The sequence below is a fragment of the Cornus florida genome, unplaced genomic scaffold (genome assembly GCF_030987335.1).
Source record: "Cornus florida cultivar Cherokee Brave unplaced genomic scaffold, ASM3098733v1 CherokeeBrave_3.0.0_Hap2_Chr06, whole genome shotgun sequence".
Taxonomy (NCBI): Eukaryota; Viridiplantae; Streptophyta; class Magnoliopsida; order Cornales; family Cornaceae; genus Cornus; species Cornus florida.
In genome coordinates, this window is record NW_026775576.1 from 49,373,552 (window position 1) to 49,380,672 (window position 7,121).

The window sequence follows — 7,121 nt, forward strand, 5'->3', positions numbered from 1 at the left end:
TCTAAGCCAACTAAAGAAATGATCACATCCTTACCCTCAAACTAGCACACAAATCTAGTCCCGATCATCAAAACAAAGAGTGGACCTTTTATTAAAGCTTTATTGATCTAGGTGCTCTTAATCTTTTCACTCGATTTTTTTTTTTTTTTAGAAACCTAAGGATCAAAAATGGAAGCATAGTGCAATGTGTTGATCTATTAAGCTTTCTAGCGATCCATGAGGTCGAGCGTTAGGTCAATGACTTCCAAACCGGATGGCTTTAGGGCATTAGGTGTTTAAACACCCCTAAGGACTTACAAGCTCAAATCAACTATGCTACAAATCAAAACAACTTCCATCTAATCATTTCCCACTTCTCACCTTTTGGGAGAAGTCCTCATTTTTTTATTACTTTCGTAACTTTTTTATTTATTTATTTATTTATTTTTTTGTAGAAACCTAGAGTTTGGGCCCTCCACCTTTTGGCGCGAGAAATTCAGTGCTTGATGAGGCTAGAATCCTGGCTACTTAGTGAAAAGGGTTTGTTATCCACCTTGTCAATAATGAAAGTTTTCAATGCGCTACTAGCTTAATTGGGATATAATCAAATCAATAATCAACAAAGCATGAACCCCACAAATGAACGCTAGTGTGCGCTTATGCTAGTGTAGAATCCTAGAATGAATCTCAAAATAATCACAAAATCAGGATGATGTGGACCACAAAAGCAAGCAAGATATCAATCTTTCAAAAAATTTACTCCTAAATGGCATCCACAAGGTATACAAGGAGTATTGGACTCTCAAGTCAAGCAATTTTTAAATTCTAAACAATATAGTCCTCAAAAGATTAAAATCATGGCTAGTTATAGACCAATCATAGAAAATCCCTCAAATACACAAGTCATGCTCAAAATTTTGAATTGAAAGCAAACACTGCAAATAACACCCATTACCCCTAAACTTAAACGGCATTATGTCCTCAATATGCAAAGAGAACAAAGGGAAATAGTATACCAGTGCAACTATGGTAAAGAATGGCTAGGACACAAGTATCCAAAGTGGGTGGTATAACTCTCCCAAACTTGGGATTAACTGTGGTCTTGAAAAGATGGCACTTGGATAAAACTCACCAGATAACAAAAGGGATAATAATAGTGCACAGTGGACATGCAAGTGTAAATAGGATAATAAATGAAATAAGGAGAGAGGAATAAGGGTGGTCCTGAAAAATTTGGGCAACACTCTCTCTTACTGAAGTCAATCATAGATAAATGTATCAATATAAGATCCAGACATCCAAAAATATCATGCATAGAAAAAGAGAAATAATATACAGTACATCACAGTATCAGGGCCAACAGACTGGCTGTAAAAATATCATAACAGTATCAATATAGTAGTAATGTATCACAGGTATATAAAATGATGAGAGTAAAGAGATAGAGAGATCAGGCAGAAGAGGTTAGGTGAGCAGAGCGTGATCCCCGAATATCTCTAGAAATGCCCTACAGTGCAGCCATAACGTTTGAGCGGAGAGATGCCACATCAGTACTGAGGGAGGCCACATCTAACCGAAGAGAGACAACTGCATCCTCCAAGGTCTGGATACGCTCTCCTAGGCTAAGTGTCTGTGTTGGAGCGTCAGGGATGACTGGGTCAGGAGAATGATATTTATCCTGACTATGCTCCAGAAAATGTAATGGCGATCATGCCTGAGAGTGATGTGGTGACTCTGGTGCTAGCTCTCGCTCCAGATCAATATCCATAGGCGTGTCCGCAGCCGCCAGTAGGTCTACTAGAGCATGCTTTACTGCTGCTGCTACCTCTATCTCTGCTAACTCCGCTTCCTCAGCTGCCAAAACGGCATCCTACTCTAAGCTCTTTATAAGAGCATTATAGCTCTTGTTCCAATCCTTCTTTGATAAAGCTGTAGGCCCCTGCCTCGGGATGCCCTGCTGGATGGAACGGATAGCGCTGATCTCAGAGGATCTGAGTAATGAGATGGCCGAATGCAAGGAATATAGCGCGCTTGGGCCTGGCCTGGTTGATGTAGCTAGAATAGAAGTTCATCATGACACTCCAGATGAGTACCAGAACAGATAACCAATGCCCGGTGTAGAAAGCATAAAGGGCAGCAAGAAAATTCGAGCGTCGCTAGATCTTATAGCCAGCCATAAAAACATTTTGGTATAGTACCAAATAAAAGAATCAAATATCGTCAGGCAGATAAGTCCGAGTGGCGAATGTCTCGCCATAACTATATGGGCTGGTTGGAAACTCAGCCATGTCTACATCAGAAGGCCTCTACAAAATAGGATACTGAAGCTCAGGAGGGTAGATATGCGGGCATCGTGAAGAAGTGGCCAAGGTGTCGACTGTGATGCGGATAAGGTGGCCATCAATAGTAGTCCGCAGCTTTGATAGGTTACTCGGGACCGGCCGGAGGTTCTGCTAGAACAATTGAACAAGCCGTAGGTAAATAAGATAGGCGACTAGAGTAATAATAGCTGAAATGCCTCGCTGCTCTATCTTCTCAAAGGCTGCCCTGGTCAAGACTGACCGGGAAAAGAATGCAGTGTCAAAAACTGACTCATGCGCCACTGAAAGGCGTGAGTATCTGCTGAGAGGTCTGTCTCTAATCTAGCCTAGCTGTGCTGGTGGTGATAAAGGAGGTGGTATAAACCCAGCCTTATCTGATGAAGATGATGCAGAAGCCGAAGACTGTAGTCTGGTGTCGGCTGATGAGGACTGAGCTAAAACTGGATCTGAGGGTGGGTCCTGAACATAAGAAGGTCCTGCCTACTCCTCTGGCTCCTCCTGAACATGAGAAGGTCCTGCCTGCTCCTCTGGCTCCTCCACAAGCTGTCGAACTTGGCGCACATACTGCCTGCGGGCAACTGTATTTACCCTAGCCATGGTCTACAAAAAGAAAAGAAACATTTGCAATAGGAGTCAGTAACAGATAATAAAGAATTGAAGCACAACATATAAAAACATGTATGTCAAATAAGATAGACAACTCAGAATAAAGTACATGAATCTATGCAAGTGATGACGCAGCTAAATAAACAGTGACTAAGTGAAACATGCTGAATAGTGTAAGTATGGAATGCATCTAATGTGGAAAACACAGGCATTGGGCATAAATAAGGTAGCATGGAACACAAAAGATGGTGTGTGAGGTGTATATGCAAATCTGTGATGTTCGATCGATTAGAAAAATATGAGATCGATCTTTCTCTGATCGATCAGAGAAAACTTTGATCGATTGAACTGTTGTGAGAAAATTCAAAAGTCACAGATCTGTGATGTGGATGACACGGGGGCCTCTCGAGCATGCTCGTGGGCCTTCTCACACAGCAACAACATCATGACCCCTAAAATCAAATTCAGAATTCAAAATATATACAAATATATATACACATGCTTCATCAACTCAAAAATGGAAACAATCAATATTGGGAGCTCAGATCTAACATGGAAACATGGCATCACTCAAGATTAAAGTTCGAAATCCAACAAGAAAACTCAAACTTACCCAATCTGAGAGGAGAGAAGTGGAGACGAAGGAGAAATGACGAGATCGAGATGAGAAATGAAGGTTTTGAGGCTCTGGAAACTCGCTGGAGGTTGGGAAGAAGGTGGGCAACGGCGAGGGAGAGTTAGGGTCTTGGATCGATCTTTGAATCGATCCAAATGACCCTTGACTTCTATTTTTAAAAACTGCTTTCGACATATTTGATCGATCGGGAGAGATCTTAGATCGATCGAACATAGATCGATCTTGAAAGAACACAGATCGATCTAAGCCTCAAAACGACATAGTATTTTTGAAATTTTTTGAGTTTGGAAATTAAAATTAAAAATTAAAATTATTTTTGGATTTTTAGAAATAAAATAAAAGAAAATAATAATAATAAATATTTTTTTTTGAATTTTGAAAATTTTAAATAAAATAAAATTAAAAATTAAAATAAAAATCTTTTTGATATTTTTTTGAAAATAAAATAAAATAAACATTGAAAATATTTATTTATTTATTTTTTAGTTTAGAAATTTAAAAATCAAAATGTTGTCAAAGTCAAAGTCAACAAAGGAACACAGATCGATCAATCCAAGATCGATCTGGAATGAACTCAGGTCGATCGAACAGGTGAAAACCGGCAGACGAGTTTGAACAATCAGACAGAGAGCTGTTTTATGCAGGGTTCAAAATTTTTTCTGAGTGTTGGAACTGAAGATCAATCCAAGAAGAAGTTGGATCGATCTTGGAATTTCAGATCAATCAGAAAAACCTTCGCATGATGGGACAAAGAGGTGATTGGATGCAGGTATGATGCAGGTATGAAGTTTGATCGATTGAACCTCTTTTGAGATTGATCGAACAGGCACAAAATGCCTATTTTTAGAATGAAAGTGCATGCATTCTCAATAACAATCCTTAACAATGTGTATGAACCTAGAATATATCTAGACGACACAAGAAATGAAAGTTAGAATAGAAATGAGGGAGGAATAGGGTTGTAACCCTATGAAGCACACTAGTCTTTAACGTCTCTAACAAGACGTTATGCTCTTTTAGCCCGGATCGAATATCTTATTATGCATCCCCTCCTTGACGGGGTGAATGGATTTTTAAATCCCACCCAATAAATGGTTCTTTAAAGAACTTATCAGATTTAGATCAAAAGTAATTGATAGTATTTCATCAAGGCAACTCTTGGGCTTCTATGCCCTTTCAACACAAGGTTTTGAAACAACATTTCTTGAATTCAAGTTTAAAGATAGACTTTTGGAAATTCCACTTCCAAGCAAGGACTCAACTTTATCACATTCATTGTCAAGACACTTTTCCACAACACACACTTCTTCATGTTTGTCCATTGAATTCGGGGTTGGGTAAAAATGTTCAACTTCACTTTCATGTGGCCAAATGAGATTTTAATTATTCCCGTCCTACAATTTATGTTGGCATTTATGGTTGCCAAGAAAGGACGGCCAAGGATAACAGGAATTTGGCTCTTGAGATTCGAAACCGATTCCGTGTCAATGACAACGAAATCAAAGGGGAAGAAGAACTTATCAATCTTAATCAAAACATCCTCAATGATACACCGGGGCTTTTTGATGGATCGGTCGGCAAGTTACAAAACTACCGACGTCAGTTTTAAGTCTCCTAAGCCCAATTTAACATATATCGAGTATGGAAGAAGGTTAACACTTGCTCCCAAATCAAGAAGAGCCCGATTAATAACATGGTCACCAATAATGCAAGAAGTAGTAGGTGAACCGGGGTCTTTAAATTTTGGGAGAGTGTTATGTTGCAAAATGGAGCTCACTTGCTCGGTTAAGACCACTTTCTTTGGTGTTTGGCTCTTGTTTTTCCTCTTTTGGATGCAAAGATCTTTTAAGAACTTGGCATAAGCCGAAATTTGTTTGATTGAATCCAAAAGTGGAAGGTTAATCTTCACTTGCCTAAACACATCAATAATTTCATTGGTCTTAATCTTTTACTTTTCAAGAGAAATGGATCCTTTCAAGGCATCCAAAAATGGAGCCTTTGGCTCAATTTTTTTTTTCAAAATCCTTCTTTGAATCATTTTCAAGATAAGACTTTTTCGCATTATCACAAGAATTTTTCAAATCACCTTTTAAAGTTTTTTCAACACAATAATCTTTCACATCATTCAAATCACTTTCCATCACTTTCTCATCAAGATGATCATGCACATGTAATGAAGGAGGAATAGAATATGAAATTGGACGGGTGTCAACTTTTGGTTGCATCGGTTTACTCTCTTCATTGAACATACCAACTTGGTTGTTCACAATTCTCCCACTCCTCAAGGTTGTCACCGCATTGACATGTTCAATTGTGGGACCTTCAGATGAGGAATGAGTCTTCACAACAAATTATTGCTTTTGTGGTGGCATTCAAAGGCATTTTCCCCTTCTCTCTAGCATTTAAAGTACTAGCTATTTGCCCAACTTGGGTTTCTAGCTTAGCAATGGGTTGAGAATGAGAATGAAGTAATTGAGTGTTCGCCTTTAGAGTGCCTAAAGCGGTCAATACTTTTTCTTCAAAAGCTGGACTCCTAGAATTTCCTTGAGAATACGATGATTAATTAGGAAAATGTGAGTTAGAAAATTGATTGCCATGCAATTGAAATAGTGTTCTAAAACCTTAGGAACCATGGCTTTGCATTAGAGGTGGAACATACTTCCCATGAAAACCACTTTGGGAAGGGGTTGAGCCTTCCCTTTGGCTTTTCCAAGAGAAGTTTGGATGGTTCCTCCAACTTGAATTGTAATGAGTGCCATAGGAATTATTCCCTTGGTTGACAAATGTCGCATTGACTTGCTTATGGGCTCACTTTGCACATGTCTATGTGGACAATTGGAAGTAGAATGTAAAACACTTGAACAAGTTATACAAGATTTATTAGATGCATGATGATGAACATGATTAGGGCGGGAAGACACTTGATTTTGCCGAATTGTGGTTGACCAAAAATTGATCAAACCTTTGAGTTAAAGATTTCACCTCGGCGGCTATGTCATTTGAATTGTCAACTTGATATAAGCTGGCATTCTTCCTTCCACCTCAGTTTCTACCATTTTTAGAAGATAAGGATCTATGTATTGAATTTTCACTCATGCTTTCATACAATTTCCATACATCATTTTCATGCTTGTCAAGATAAGAACCACCCATAGATGCATCAACTATACCCTTATGATTATCCGGTAAACTTTCAAAAAAAAATTGAACTAGTTGCCACTTAGGTATGTCATGATGTGGGCATTTCCTAAGCAAATCATTAAACCTTTCCCATGCCTCATGAAACATTTCCTCATCCCCTTGAGAAAATTCATTAATGGAAGTTCTCACAGCATTGGTCTTTAATACCGGATAGTACTTCTTCAAGAACTCTTGTTCTATTTCTACCCAAGAAGTTATCGAAAAGGCCTAAGATTGTTAAACCAATATTTTGCTTTGTCTTTAAGGGTAAAAGGAAAAAGTTTGAGTCTTAAAACTTCTTCTGGAATGTCCGTGTATTTCACGGTGGAACACACTTCAAGAAACTCATCCAAATGCCCGTAAGGTTCTTCACTTGGAAGTCCATGATAGTTAGGAAG

At 38.6% G+C, this 7,121-nt stretch overlaps 1 pseudogene; it reads left to right on the forward strand.

Annotated features, from left to right (window-relative positions):
• Positions 1–6,769: 6,769 nt before the first annotated feature.
• On the forward strand, positions 6,770–6,867 carry LOC132315195 (small nucleolar RNA R71; annotated as a pseudogene).
• The last annotated feature ends 254 nt before the right edge of the window (positions 6,868–7,121 follow it).